Source organism: Bubalus bubalis, chromosome 15 (genome assembly GCF_019923935.1).
Source record: "Bubalus bubalis isolate 160015118507 breed Murrah chromosome 15, NDDB_SH_1, whole genome shotgun sequence".
NCBI lineage: Eukaryota > Metazoa > Chordata > Mammalia > Artiodactyla > Bovidae > Bubalus > Bubalus bubalis.
In genome coordinates, this window is record NC_059171.1 from 5,856,782 (window position 1) to 5,871,657 (window position 14,876).

The 14,876-nt window shown below is 41.1% G+C and overlaps 1 pseudogene; it reads left to right on the top strand.

The window, feature by feature from the left end:
* Window positions 1-8,675: 8,675 nt before the first annotated feature.
* LOC102405812 lies at window positions 8,676-11,175 on the top strand (annotated as a pseudogene).
* Window positions 11,176-14,876: the final 3,701 nt, after the last annotated feature.

The window sequence follows — 14,876 nt, forward strand, 5'->3', positions numbered from 1 at the left end:
TTTCATCATAACTTTGATTCCAGGGGGAGGTGGCTTTTTGTTAGATCTGATTAGATCTTGTTTAACAATTTGCAGAAAAAGCTTATTCACAAAGAGCAGTGTCACAACTAAAATTTTCTTTTGTGTCCAATTGTGCTTGCATTTTAAATTTTATTTGCTCTCGCTATGTGGGACTCTTTTAAGCGAGTTGTCCATTTCATGAATGTCAGTTAAAACTTAAGGCATGTCCCATAACTTGCAATGCCTCACAGTGAAGGATTGGAAGGAGCTTCCCTTTGTTCTGGGGGATGTAATTTCCACTTTCATTTCCATGTGATGCCATGTCAAATACTAATACCATACATCCATGGGCTACCCACTGATAGTCCATTGTCAATCCTTTTTATTAAATGTTAGTAAGGACTAGATTCTTTTTTTAAAACCATTTCTAAATAAGTAGAAGTTTTAATATTTTCTTCCCAATCTACTACTATTACTACTGCTGGATTGTCTTGTCGTACTTTGGAGAAACTTCTAATGTTTGGTCAAAAGAGAAAATGTGTCCATCCTTTAAGAGATTTCCATCCATTGAAGTCTTAAGACTTGCATGATGTTCAGCACCAGAACATATCACTTATTGTTTGGTGTTATTTTCATGTTAAGTATATTTGTCTTACTGCCTCAATTAAATTATAAGCAAATTGAAGGCATGGCATACTACTTACTCGTTTCTTTTTTTCCCTCATATTACCTAGGACAATACTTTCTCTAAAAGATATAAAAGGCATATGTTTTCTCATGCTGAACTGTTTGCAAATTCTCATATGTTATTGTCTTTTTTGTCCTGGATTGCAGTTTCTATAAGGGAACCTATTCTGTGGATTCCTCACATCTGCCACATAACTTACAAGAACTTCAAATAAATATTTGTTGATATAAAACCAGATAACCAAACAGATTTGGGCAGTAATCTCATTTTACACAGAAACAAAGTCAATAAACTATTGAGCAGGGCTCTAATGGAATGCTGAAGAGTACAAACTAACTTTGCTGCTGCTGCTCCGCTTCAGTCATGTCCGACTCTGTGCGGCCCCACAGATGGCAGCCCACCAGGCTCCGCCATCCCTGGGATTCTCCAGGCAAGAACACTGGAGTGGGTTGCCATTTCCTTCTCCAATGCATGAAAGTGAAAAGTGAAAGTGAAGTCGCTCAGTCGTGTCCAACTCTGAGCGACCCCATGGACTGCAGCCTACCAGGCTCCTCCGTCCATGGGATTTTCCAGGCAAGAGTACCGGAGTGGGGTGTCATTGCCTTCTATGACAAATTAACTTTAAACAGTACAAATTACCTGCACCATTCTGATGAACATTTCATTCAATTAACAGATGTATTATAAGAGAAAAACATGCACATCTTCCCATAAAGGATACATATGCTTTCAAGCAATAGTATTAAAGTAATAATTTAATGATAAAAGACAAATTCTGTGAGGAAATATTCATTTATTCTTTCATTCAATCAAGTAATGTTTATAGTGTGTTTTCCATGTGCTAAATATTAATTATAAATGTAGCATAATAAAACAGAAAGCAGAGGACACAAAGTAAACACCTGATAAAGTAAATACGTTATATAATCATCATGTGATAATCCATATTGAATAGAGACTTAACGAAGCTGTTACACACTCACAGGAAGCTATTCACTTCTGTTTGTAAACTCACTGTGCTTGTAAATTCTCTGTTCAATGTTGGCCTGCTTACCTCTCTGGACTATATGCTCCACTGGGGCCCAGAGCAGGTCTGAACTAATACTACTCTGCTCCTAGTGCGTATCACAACGCTGGCATAGAATGAAGTATTCAATAAGAATATGTTGACTAATCATATAAATGGATGTATGGGGTTGCATATATTTAAAAATCCAAAAATAGGGATTAGGTGGTACACCTTAACCTTATACAGTGCTCTATGTATGTAAGTTACATCTCAAAAACTGAAAGAATAAACGTAGAGGGAATGATAAAACTGAAGATTAAGCTGTCTTTATTGAAGATAACCTGAGAAAAATAAATTATTCAAGCAAATAAGTCTTTATGAATACATAATTCTTTAAAAGAATAATTTAAAGATAACTTTCTGTTGTATTTTGGTAGGGGCTGACACATTTGAGAATTCAGTGATTTGCTCAATATGGAGTTCCATACCAAGGTCACAGGTGCGAAGCCTTGTAATGAGGCCACAGATTCAGGGCCCTGCACCAAGGTCGTCTTCAGGACTGAGCCCCATAACAACCATCACCATGAGTCTCCCTGATCTAAACTTGCCAGCTCTCTCACCCCATATGAGGGTGGGTAAAAATACCCACCCTAACCAATCTCCTAATGCCACCCTTCCAGCAGGAATTTTCTTTATCTTGACGCTGTAAAAATTGGCTACTAACCCATGAAAAGCATCACCTCTTCCTGGTCTGTCAGGTGTCAGTCCGCTGTGCTCTCCGTGTCCACATTATCTCTGTTCTTTGTTCTTAGCAAATTTACTCCTTCCTGAAATACTCTGTGTCTAGAAATTCTTTACCAACCCATGCTCAGTAAAACACTCAACATATATTACTGAATTCAAAGAGCCGGACCCTGTGCTGGGTGCTGAGATGCAGGAGAGAATAAGATAAACTTGGTCTCCGTCCACACGGCATTTAAAGAAAACCCGAAGGTACTGAAAGGCTCAAAGATTATTTTCCTAACATGTAATATAAAACAAAAGTCTTATAACTACAAATAACTGCACAATTGACAACATAAGCAAATACCTAACAGGTCTTTAACTATACTTTAGCAAGTATAACTCCTAGTCCCACATGATGTTCTGTGGCCTCCAATATAATCCATGCTGTGGCACACTCCAGGTCATCATTCATACCCTTGTGCATGCATCCGTGCTCAGTCACTTCAGTCGTGTCCGACTCTTTGAGACCCTATGGACTGTAGCCTGCCAGGCTCCTCTGTCCATGAGATTCTTCAGGCAAGAATACCAGAGTGGGTTGCCAGGCCCTCCTCCAGGGGATCTTCTCGACCCAAGGATCTAACCTGCATCTCTGAGTCTCCAGCACTGGGAGGAGGGTTCTTTACCTCCAGTGCCCCCTGGGAAGCCCTCATATCCTTGTACCTTGCTGGAACTCATTTCCACCAAGGCTCATCTTTTACTTGTCTAAATCTACTCACCCTTTATGTTTCTCAACACAGCTCCCCATCCAACATCTGACACCGCTTAGATGATCACATGCTGTGTGTGAATGCCCCATCACTGTGTTTGCCATACTGAAATGGTGATTTACTTGTCTGTCTCTTTTCCAAACTCTGAAGTTCCTCTAGGACAGAGGCTAATTTTCACTAATTCTGCATTGTTTTTTTAAAATAATTTATTTCTATTTGGGGCTGTGCCGGGTCTTCGTTGCTGCAGAGGCTTTTCTCTGGTTGCAGCGTGCGGGCTTCTCACTGCAGTGGTTCCTCTTGTTGCAGAGCAGGGCTCTAGGCTTCAGGAGTTGCAGCCCGTGGGCTCAGTAGTTGTGACTCCCGGGACCTAGAGCACAGGCTCAATAGTTGCGGTGCACGGGCTTAGCGGCTCTGCAGCCTGTGGGAGCGCCCTGGACCAGGTTCTTTATCATTGAGCCACTGGGGAAGCTCTTGATTTTGTATCCTTAATGCCTACTACTATACAACAGGTGATCAATAAATGTTTGTTAACTTGAACTGAAACCTCTGTGTTTTCTATTTAGAAACCTACATCTGCCTAATGTAAGAGTGAAGACTTCATGTGACAGCCTTTATTTCCAAATATCTTTCAAAAGCATCTATCAATACAGTCTATGGGATGTCAGGAAAGGTCATAACTGAAAGTATTCACAAACTTGGTTACACTCTCTTTTTTCTCATCCACACCTTAGGTCCACATGAGAATCTGAGCCAGAGAAGGGCCTTATGTCCACCACCCTGATCACATAAAGCCCACACCTTCTTAATACTTCAAATACCAAAAGACAGCCTAAGTCAGACAAGCCTAGGGTCTAAAACGCTACTCAAGTGCTAGAGGGAAACATTCTCTGGTACCAGAACTCTTCCTGGGGTAGTAAATGAGCTTTCTCAGAGACAGAAGGAAACAAAAAGAGATATGAACATATGAAAGTATCTGCCATCTGTGAATATTATCTCTGATTCAGCACCTCAAATACACAGGAACTTCCCCTCATTGATTAATCGCTATTTGGGTATCTCTGTGTTATCCGTTGCCACAATTGTGCTTCATAATAAACCATCCCAAATTCAGGGCGTTAAAGTGACAAGCATTTATTTTGTTCACTACAAGTTGATGGTTTTGAATGAGTTTAGCTGGGCGGTTCTTCTGATCTCAGGTGGATTTCCCCACAGATAGGGGGCCCGGCTGGTAGCCGGCTGGTCTGGGGTGGCCTGAGCTGGGAGGTCTGGACTGCCTGGCTTTCTTCTACACGTCGCTCACGTCCCTCCTGCAGACTAGCCTAGGCGTGTTTGCAAAACACAGCCGAGGAGAATGGTGAGCAGGCCCGATTATGCAAGAGGGAAATAAAAGAGCATTTGTGCTTTCCAAGTCTCTGCTTGTAACAGGGAGGCTAACATCCTATTGCTCAAAGCAAGTCACATGCCCAGGTCTAGAGTCAAAGTGGGAGGAAACGTTCAAGTTATAGGACAAACACAATGGACTTATGGAGGCCATTAGGTGGGTCATTAACACAACTAGTTGATGGACACCTGGATTCCTGAACCTACCAGGACACTAAACTTCAAAAACCCATTCAAGAGAAACGGACATTTCCACATAATGAATTCTGGATACTTCAGAAAGTAGAGTTCTCTAAGAAATATACTGTGTGTTTAAAAGTTTTGAAGTTTTATTTGGAATTTGGCACAGTTTCACAAATCTACAGATTTTTTAAAGATATATGTATTCTCCGTCTGAGGTACACTCCTCATATATAAGGGTAAAAGAAAGCTATGCAAAAATAGCAATGGTAAACTGAAGGTAATTTTGTCAAATCCAGCAAAGTAAAACTGAGAAGACAGGTAATACAGAGCATCCAACAGAGAAAGAACGTAACAGAAAAAAAATTTAACCTACAAACTATGCATGTACAAGTATACACGTGCATCCTGACAAATACATGAAAAAGTATAGGCAAATATTTGGGATGCATACTAAAACAAACAACCCAAGACCAAAGTAAACATACAAATCTGGAAAATTGAATCTTGCTATATTTGAAGAAAATAATTGCATTAGCTGCGTTTTTTCTCAGATAGCAAGAAGCCACATGTTGGTAACATCTGTTGATACAAGGGGACATATGCAAAAACAGTCTGTCAATAGTCCCACAGGTCAGGTTTCCTGAGAAGCTGGAATGCCACTCGGGATGCACAGGTGCTGTGTCTCTGCAACTGCAGTAATGCAACCGGGGTCCTGTTCATCTACGACTGCTCAGCCCCAAGTACCTGCGGCTCTTCACTCCAGCTGTCTTCCATACTCATGGCTAAGCCTACCTTTGCTCCTACAGTGACTGTTTCATTCCTTCAGGAAGCTAGAAACTTTTATTTCACAGCCACTTTCATCTAACTGCTTTTACTTCTACTTCATGGCCTCTGGCTACTTCTCTCTGTGAAGTTTCTTTGTGTCCACGCCATTCTATCATTCACCTCTCTCTCCCTCAGTGTCTGGTACAATCATCTTCCAGGAGGCTGTGGCAAAGCCTTAATCCAGATCATGTCTTAAACTACAGTCTAATTTAAATATGAATGTCTTTGGGTTAAGAACCCATCACTGCTCAGTTGTTGTCAAGTGTTTGTATTATTGGGGAAAAAAGTATTACAAGCACTCTGAGGCTTCTCAGAGGGGGGTAGCCTGGTTGTCAAGCTGCTCTTAATTGACAGTTTAATATAAAGTGAAAGTGAAGTCGCTCAGTCGTGCCCGACTCTTTGCGACCCCATGGACAGTAGCCTGCACCAAGCTCCTCCGTCTATGGGATTTTCAAGGCAAGAGTACTGGAGTGGGTTGCCATTTCCTTCTCCAAGTTTAATATAAAAGCCACTACAAACAAGAAAAGGCTGATACAAGAATGCAAGGACAATTCACTATGAGAAAACCTGTTTATACAGTGTGTGTTTTCTCAACTCAGGAGACACTGACAGGCGTCTTACAATGTATCTCAGTTCTGACGCTAGCTACCTAGAGACAGATCATCAGATCCCATAGATTAAGGGCTCAGTCCTTCAAAACTGCCTCACTGACCACTTCAAAAGCCAGTCCCAAGCTTAGTTTGTAACCAGTGCTGTGGGCTATAGATGGGAAGTTCCCATGACCCCCTTCATGAGTTTAAGGAATTTGCTAGAGTGGCTCACAGAATTCAGAGGAATGCTTTCTTAATAGATTGCTGGTTTGCTGTAAAAGGATGTAACTTAGGAACAGTAAGAAAGGATGTGTAGGGCAAGAGTTGGGGGAAAGTGCAGAGTTTCCATGCTCTCTCCAAGCACACCACTCTCCCCGCAAGTCACATCATTAACATAAACTCAGGAGTAGTAGAAGGGGAGTTCTTATGAATATCAAGGAACTTTTCTCATCTTATTACGTAGGAAATTCCAAGGGTATTAGGAGCCGTGTGCCAGAAACAACTGAACACCAAATACATATTTCTTACTATAAATCACAATAATATAATAATACATCCTATCCATGGGCAAAGGGGAAAAATTGAAAGATATATTGAAAAAAAGAGCTGAATCATTTGAAAAGACCCTGATGCTGGGAAAGATTGAAGGCAGGAGGAGAAGGGGATGACAGAGGATGAGATGATTGGATGGCATCACCGACTCAATGGACATGAGTTTGAGTAAACTCTAGGAGTTGGTGATGGACAGGGAGGCCTGGCATGCTGCAGTCCATGGGGTTGCAAAGAGTCAGACACGAGTGAGCGACTGAACTGAACTGATATTGAAAAAAGCAATTGATGTACTCATATAGAGTTGACATTATTTCACATAGCTTTCTAGTAAGGTTCTTAACCTGGTGGGTCTAAATAAAGAAAACTGTAACATTTTGCTGGGGAAACACAGATGTAAACATTCTTTAATGAAAACACAGAAGTGATAGTGAGATTAAAGTGGAGTTACAGGTACCCAGGAAGACCTGAGTGGAGCCGTGGTCCCTGAGTACTGTATATACTCTGGGGCTTAGGATGGAGGAGGAAATGGCAACCCACTCCAGTATCCTTGCCTGGCAAATCCCATGGGCAGAGGAGCCTGGCGGGCTACAGTCCACAGGGTCGCAAGAGAGTTGGGACACAACTGAGTGGCTAAACAGCAACAAGGATGGAAGAAGATAATGTAATGAGGAGATACATCACTGTGCCCCCTAAATAAAAAAAAAACTTGTATGAAGAGTGTAAAGAGAGAAGGAATCAGTGTGCTGGTGGAGAGAGGTGAGAAATTCTTGGCTGTATGTTGACTAAAGTTGTTTTGAAAACAAGGAGTTTCTAAAGACTAAGCTGTTGGCACTGCTGCATGCAAATCCCCTTTGTCTCCCCCTAACTGTAAACGAAAAATGTTACACGCGAAGAACCACTTTTGTGGGTGAGATTTTTTTTTAAGGGTTGGGATGTTGAGAAGGAATCCAAGAAGAAGAGTCTTGAGATTCATGCCTAGCGTGGGGCAGAGAGGACACCAGCCGTGTGGGATGAGAGATGTGTGAAAGTAAAAGTTAATTTGAAGCTAACATAGCCTGAAGACACCATTGGACACTGTCTCCAGAGAATGCAGAGAAGCTGTAGGAGGGAGGGAAGGAAATTGGACTTCTCATAGGATGCTGTCTGAGTCGTTAGAGTTGGTTTTCTTTAAGTATCAAAAGGTGAACCAGCCTCAACTGACAACTGAGTTAACTAGTACATGTAGTAATTTAGTTCATGATTTTAGAAAAAGAAAAAGTGGCATTATGAATCCATGGGAAAGGATGCACATATAAGAGAGAAAAAAAAGCAGCAGCCACCGTTGCATACCGATTCAGCTAGGAAAGGATGGAGTCTTATCTGTGTGCTAAGTCACTTTGGTCGTGTCTGACTCTTTGCAACCCCATAGACTGTAGCCTGCCAGGCTACTCATCCATGAAATTCTCCAGGCCAGAATGCTGGAGTGGGTTGCCATGCCCTCCTCCAGGGAATCTTCCCAACCCAGGGATCGAACCTGCCGTTCTTAGGTCTTGCGCATTGGCAGGCGGGTTCTTTACCACTAGCACCACCTGGGAAGCCCTGTCTGAGTTTAACCAGGTATTTGGTCAAGGGATCATCCATTAAAAATTATACACCTACTCTGTGGCAGGCTCTGTCTTAGGCATTGGGAATAGAGCCATGAACAAAGTAGATGAAAACACTTGCTCTCAAAAACTTTCCATTCTGGAGGGTAGAAAGGGACATTTTGAAAGTGAGTGGTGAAGCTCTTGGTGGTTTCGTCGTTAAGTCATGCCCAACTCTTTGTGACCTCGTGGATTGTAGCCCTCCAGGCCCCTCTGTCCATGGGATTCTCCAGGCAAGAATACTGGAATGGGGTGCCATTTCCTTCTCCAGTAAAGCTGTTAACAATAGGCTATTTTTGGTATACTGAAAAGTATACTTTGAAAGTAGGGGATATGAATGAAGAGAATTTACATGGTGAGCAAAATGGCATGGAAAAACTACCTCAAGGTAACAATGGAGATGGGCCTTGAAAATTATAGAGTAATTAATTCACAATTAAAGCAAGGGTCAGCAAACTCATTCTGTAAAGGGACAGATAATAAATATTTTAGGCTGTTATTCAGGCTATACTGCAACTACTCAGCTCTGCTACTATAGCTCAAAAGAACCTACAGACACTACAAAAATGAGTGTCCTTGGCTCTCCTGGGAATAAAACTTTATTTATAAAACAAATGGCAGTCTGCAAGCCATCGTTTACCTATTTCTCCTCTACAGTCAGGTTGGTTGTACTCAAACTTGGCTTCATCTGTTCCTTAATGTGTGACCTTGTATAAATTACCCCAATTCTCTAACCTTCATATTTCAAAAGAAGAAAAGAAAATAATGCACCTAAACTGTCATAGTTTCTGGTTCATAATAAACTTTCAAAAGATCTTAGCCGTTATTACTATGTGGCTATTTTTATTGTGATAATAAAGTAGCTACTGATAATAAACTTTCTCCTTGACGAGTATGTGTGTGTGCATATGTGTATACACATGCTTGTATAGGTGTACATGTATACATGGAAATGTATGCTTGTGTGAGACTGATCTAACATCCACTTTCTAGATTATGAAAAGATTAAAGAGTGTGCAAATAATATTTCACCTAAAGTGAATATATTGGAGTTTTCATGGCAGAGGGGCTTTGAGTACCAAAGTCACTTCACCTTCTGAGATCATCCCACTGGATCTGGAGGACCAAAAACTAACATAGATAGAGCTTCTGGGGCCCCAGAGCATTATTTTAGACAGAATAACTTAAGCTTTGGAATTCGATTGCTGCAAGAGCTACAGTAGAGGAAGACTCAATGGATACTAACGTGAAATTAATCCCGAGTTGATGTGACAACTTTGTAGAGCAAAGAACTTTGAGAGAAGAAAGCAACATGAAGGAGGAGACTCAGAATCCAGCACGGAGTCACCATGAGACTGCTGTTGAATACTCAGTGACACATGCACGTGGTGAGACTTTTCAAAACTGGACAAAAATGGACCAGGAGGCTGTAACGTGGATGATCCTCAAAGCTCACACAGAACTCAGAGATGTTTGAGTTCTGACCAGCCAGATTCCAGGAGTCATTTGAATACCCACAGTCTATTCTAAATCAGTCCACCAAAAAAAAAGCTTAAAAGCAAGGCTTAAGAGAATCTAGTCAAGGCAGGTGTTGAAACTGTCCACAGAGCCCCCAAACCTACCAACAGTGTTTCTAAGGGTTTCTGTCACAAAACTCTTGAAAGCAGAAGGCCCGTGACTACAAAGTTTGAAACAAATCAGAGTCCTTATGACTGGAGCAGCTGGTCAAATCACATAGTCACTACTGTACGGTGTTAGAAACGGCTCTGCCTTTGGTAAAGACCAGCCTATAATTTTTCTGCCATTGGATATTCCTCTCATGATGGGTGTCTTGGATGGTGTCCTAATGGAACTGCAAGACTGGGCCCAACCCTCCTGAAAGAGGTCACTGCCACAGATAAAAAATAAAAGAGAGATTGCCTCAAACACCTGGTCGTGGCCATGCTTGTGGGCTCCACATCAAAAATGGGATGGCATGGAGAGGAAAGATGTATTCAAAGCAAATATGAAAATATTCAAATGCCCGGGTGCAGCCTTGAGAAATATGCCAAGAAGTCAGTTATGGTTCTTGTGGTAGGAAGCCCAGCCAATACCAATGGCCTGATTGCTCCAAGCCCATCCCCAGGGAGAACTTTGATTGTTTGACTCTTTTGGATCTTAACTGAGCTGAAATGCTCTGTTAAACTCGGTGTAAAACTTGGTGTGACTTCTTTTTTTTTTGTGGCTGTGCCATGGGGCATTTGGGATCTTAGTTCTCTAACCAGGGAGCAAACCCATGCCCCCTGCAGCAGAAGTGCCAGGTCCTAAACCCCACACCACCAGGGAAGTCTCCAGTGTGACTTGCAATGGTGTGAAGGACATCATCATCTGGGGAAACCATTCCTCACCTCAGTATCCAGATGTCAATCATGGCAAAGTGAAAGCGTTCAGAAAGGAAGATGGTATTTCCGAAGCTCTGAAAGATGACAGTCGGTTCAAGGGCGGATTCCTCACGGCCGTGCAGCAGCATGGCGCTGGGGTCATCAGGCCTGAAACCTATCCAGTGCGGTGTCGGCTGCAAAGGCCATCTGTGACCACCTCAGACACCACTTCAGACACGTCCGGTGTGGAACCCCAAAGGGAGAATTTGTGTCCTTTACGTGTTATCTCTTAAGGCAACTTTTACAGTATTTTGGGTAATCTGCTCATTACCTGTTATAATCAAGAACAAGACCTGCAAGGTAGTTGAAAGTCTCCCTATTAATGATTCCTCAGATGAGAGAGGACGGATCTTACTGCAAGGGAACGGGCAAAAAGAAAAGAAACTGCATTTGCACTGCTTTCCTCTGCATGACTAGATCATCATTTTGATGTCACTAAGTGCCCCAAAGCGGAAAACTCTAAAGGTTGTCTTTGACTCTAGTATCAAATAATAATAAGGCTATACTTAAATTGTGAAAACAACACATTTTAAAGATCGGTGTTTCTTGGTATAAACTGGTAACAATTTATCATCATGTTGTTAGTGCTGCATCCTAAATAAAATATGTACTCAAAAAAAGGGAATCTAGTCAATTATTAACTAACTTAGCTAACAGAACAAACTTTCACAGTTTGCTGCTGCTACCGCTGCTGCTAAGTCGCTTCAGTCGTGTCCGACTCTTAGCGACCCCATGGACTGCAGCTTACCAGGCTCCTCCGTCCATGGGATTTTCCAGGCAAGAGTACTGGAGTGGGGTGCCATTGCCTTTAGCACTCTTTAAAAAAAAAATACATAAGGGAAAAAAACCCAGAACTCAGCAGGCTCGCACGTAAAATGCCCAGCATGCAATTAACATTTGCTAGACATACAGAGAAGTATGAACTTGTTTCTCATACCAGATTTATAATCTGACAATAGAAACAAACTGGGAAGTGATAAATGATGGCATTAGCAAATAAGAATGATAAAAGAGCTATCTTAAACATATTCAAGTATCTAAAGGAAAATATGAATATAAAGAGGAGGAAAGAGAAGATTTTTTTAAAAAACGCCAAATACAATTTTCTAGGATTGAAAACTACAGCAACTGAAGTAGGAATTTTACTAAATGCTCTTAAAAATATATTAGATACTATAAACGAAGAAATAAAATCAGTGAAACTTGAGATATATTAAAAAACAATTGAACTATCCAAACTGAAGTGAAGACAGGAGAAAAAAAAAAAAACACCTCTAGAAACAAACTGAAACATTAACAAAGAAAACAGAGCCTCAGTAGCCTATGGGGGGGGGGGGGGAGTGGAATTAAGTAGTAATTATTTAAAATATGTCATTCCCAGGTGGCACTAGTGGGAAAGAACCCACCTACCAATGCAGGAGACCTAAGAGAGGTGGGTTCGATCCCTGGGTCAGGAAGATCCCCTGGAGAAGGGCATGGCAACCCACTCCAGTGGGAGCCTGGTTCCTCCAGTTCTGTTTCTCTTGCTCAAGAATGTTTTTGCTATTCAGGGTCTTTTGTGTCTCCATAACAATTTTAAGATTTTTTGCTCTGGTTCTGTGAAAAATGCCACTGGTAATTTGATAAGGATTGCACTGAATCTGTAGACTGCCTTAGGTAGCATAGTCATATTGACAATATTGATTCTTCCAATACACAAGCATGGTATATCTATCTTTCATCTGTTTGTGTCTTCGTCAGTTTATTTCATCAGCATCTTAAGTTTTTGGAGTACAGGTGTTTTGTCTCCTTAGGTAGGTTTGTTCCTAAATATTTTATTCTTTTTGATGTGATGGTAAATTGAATTGCTTCTTGAATTTCTCTTTCTGATCTTTTGTTGTTAGTGTATAGAAATGCAACAGATTTCTATGCATTAATTTTGTAACTTGCAAATTCACTGATGAGTGTTACCAGATTGACCAATGAGCTTTGGCAGTTTTCTTATAGCATCTTTCGGATTTTCTGTGCATAGTATCATGTCATATGCAAACAGTGACAATTTAACTTCTTTTCCATATTCGATTCCCTTTACAACTTTTTCTTCTCTATTGCCATAGCTAGGGCTTCCAAAACTCTGCTGAATAAGAGTGGTGAGAGTGGACATCCTTGAAATGAAACTAGATTATTCTTTAACAAAACACACAAAAATAAGCTCAAAATGGATTAAAGATCTAACTGTGAGACCGAAAACTATAAAACTCCTAAAGGAAAACATGCACAGAACACTCTCTGACATAAATCACAGCAGTATCTTTTTCAGTTCATCTCCTCAAATAAAAACAAAAATAAACTAATAGGACCTACTTCAACTCATGCACAGCAAAGGAAACAATAAACAAAATGAAAAGACAACACACAGACTGGGAGAAAATATTTGCAAATGATGTGACTGACAAGGGATTAGGCTCCAAAATTTACAAATAGCTCACGATGCTTAAAATGGGCAGAAGACCTAAACAGAGATTTCTCCAAAGAAGCTAATAAACACATGAAAAGATGCACAACATCACTCATTATTAAAGAAATCAAAACTACAAGGAGGTTATCACCTCACATCAGTCAGAATGGCCATCATCAAAAAATCGACGAACAGTAAAGGCTGGAGAGGGTGGGGAGAGAAGGGAATCCTCTTACACTGTCAATGGGCGTGCAACCTGATGCAACCATTATGGAGAACAGTATGGAGATTAAAAAACTAGTAATAAAACTACCATATGGCCCAGCAATCAGGAAACCATAGTTGAAACAGACACAGGTACCCCAGTGTTCGCTGCAGCACTATTTACAACAGCTAGGACATAGAAGGCAGTGGCACCCCACTCCAGTGCTCTTGCCTGGAGAATCCCATGGGTGGAGGAGCCTGGTGGGCTACAGTCCATGGGGTCACGAAGAGTCGGACACGACTGAGCGACTTCACTTTCCCTTTCACTTTCATGCATTGGAGAAGGAAATGGCAACCCACTCCAGTGTTCTTGCCTGGAGAATCCCAGGGACAGAGGAGCCTGTTGGGCTGCCGTCTATGGGGTCACACAGAGTTGGACATGACTGACGCGACTTAGCAGCAGCAGCAGCAGGACATAGAAGCAACCCAGATGTCCATCTACAGATGAATGGACAAGGATGTTGTGGTACATATACACAATGGAATATTGCTCTGTTATAAAAAGCAATGTATTAGAGTCAGTTCTAGCGAGGTAGATGAACCTAAAGCCTATTATACAGAGTGAAGTGAGTCAGAAAGAGAAAGACAAATATCACATACTGGTATATTTTTAAATGGATAACCAACAAGGACCTACTGTACAGCACATGGAACTCTGCTCAATGCTAAGGGTAAGCCTAGATTAGAGGGAAGTTTGACGGAGAATGGATACGTGCATATACAAGGCTGAGTCCCCACATTGTTCACCTGAAACTATCCCAACACTGTTAATGGGCTACACTCCAGTATGAAATAAAAAGTTTAAAAAATATATCAGAAAAAGTAAATTTCAGAACAAATAACACTAACAGATTAAGAGGGAAACTGTGTAATGGTAAAGTATATATAACTATCCTAATGTGTAAACACCTAATAAAAGACCCACACAATACATGAATCCAGAACTCACAGAATGAAAAGTGCATCCATTGAATAGATTTAAAGAGATTTGTTTATTCATCTCAGTAATTGATAGAACAAAGTAGACAAAACTCAGTAAAACTACAGAAAGTCTGAACAATACTATCATCCACTTGACTGAGCCACTTATAGAATTATCTTCAGTCTCTCCCCAACAAGAGAACACACACTATTCAGGTGCAAATTTTCACCATGAATGCTGGAAAAGATATATAACAAAAGATATATGGAAAATTCCCAAATATTTGGAAAATGTACAACCTATTGGAGATCCAACGAGTTCATCCTAAAGGAGACCAGTCCTGGGTGTTCACTGGAAGGACTGATGCTGAGGCTGAAACTCCAATACTTTGGCCACCTCATGTGAAGAGTTGACTCATTGGAAAAGACCCTGATGCTGGGAGGGATTGAGGGCAGGAAGGAGAAGGGGACGACAGAGGATGAGATGGCTGG